We start from the raw sequence: 1700 nt of genomic DNA on the forward strand, positions 1-1700 counted from the left end.
GTCCCCCATCGCGCGCTTAATAACTTAACTCCTTTTGAGAAATTGTATGACCGTAAACCGAATCTAAGTAACCTTAGGTTTTCGGGTGTCGAGCTTTGATTCATGTACCTGATTGTCAACGGAAGAAATTTGATATGAAAGCGATTGAATGTATCTTTGTTGGATATTCAGATGATCCAAATAGTTACATATTCAGAGACCCTCAATATCCAAGAAGGTTTACTAAGTCACGTGACGTTACATTCTTCGAAGGTTGCTTCACAAGTTTGAAGAACAATAAATTGAATGAAGAGCCAAGTACGTCCAAAAACGTTCCAGTATCTGGTCCTGTCATACTGTTAGACAATATGAGACCGGTACAAGAACGAAAGATAGGTTGGTAGAGTCCCCTGCTCCTGTATGCGAGGAAAATGTATCTAGAGAGTCGAATGCCTCTCCTAGTACTATTCATGAGGCAAATGATATGTTACAGGAAGAATTTCATGATGCTTCTGCTGATCCACTCCTGAAACGTCATGTCCACCTGAGACTGAGGTATTGGAGGACTGTCCTGTGGTAGAAGATCGGAGATATCCAACTAGGGATAGAAAACCTCCAGATTATTTCTCCTATCACACATTAGCTGAGGACAGAGAACCTCAAACGTACTCTCAAGCCATGCGAGACGATGACGCGGATAAATGGAAGTCAGCCATGCAAGATGAGTATGATTCGCTAATGAAAATGAATACATGGAAGCTGGTGGACAGGCCTGATCGTAAAATAATTCCCTGCAAATGGGTGTACAAGTTGAAGACAGATACACACGGTAATATCACTAGGTATAAAGCTAGACTAGTAATAAAGGGCTTTAATCAAGTCGCGGGAGTAGATTACCACGAGACTTTTTCGCCGGTGATCAGACATTCATCTCTGCGTACTTTATTTGCCTTAGCCGCCGAAATGGACCTTAAAATGCATCACTTGGATGTCGACACTGCCTTTTTGAATGGCGACCTAGAAGAGGAGGTCTACATGGATCAGCCTCAAGGTTTTGTAAAGAAGGGCCATGAAGATAAGGTATGTCTCCTGCAAAAGTCTTATATGGGCTAAAGCAAGCCCCTCGTGCGTGGAACATTAAACTTAACGAACCTTGTCTACAATAGGTTTTAATAGGCTGCCTACTGAACCATGTGTATATAAGAAACTCGTTGGTTCTGAAATAATATTACTGGCCATATTTGTTTGATGACCTAATTATTTTAAAAAGATTTACTATAAATCAAAAGTCGTACATTACTTCGCTACTGAAGAAGTACGCATTACAGAATGCAAAGGAATTTGACACGCCATTAGCTAATAGCAAGCTAGCTGCTGATTCTGAAGGTAAGGAGTCAACTTATGATTATCAGCAGATAATTGGCTGTCTTATGTATCTTGCTGTGAATACACGGCCAGATATTGCGTTTGCTGCCAGTTATTTGAGCCAATTTAATACTAAATGTGCAAAATTCATTGGCTAGCAGCAAAACGGGTGCTTCAATATTTAAAGCGCACTATAGATTATTCTATAATCTATAGGAAAACTGGAATACCTCTTATGGGTTATACGGATGCTGACTGGGCAAATTGTACCAGTGATCGGCGCTCTTATACCCGGTTACTGTTTCAAACTTGCAGATGGCCCGTGTCATGGGCGTCAAAGAAACAGCCTCAGTGGC

The sequence above is a fragment of the Choristoneura fumiferana genome, chromosome 6 (genome assembly GCF_025370935.1).
Source record: "Choristoneura fumiferana chromosome 6, NRCan_CFum_1, whole genome shotgun sequence".
NCBI classification, from domain to species: Eukaryota; Metazoa; Arthropoda; class Insecta; order Lepidoptera; family Tortricidae; genus Choristoneura; species Choristoneura fumiferana.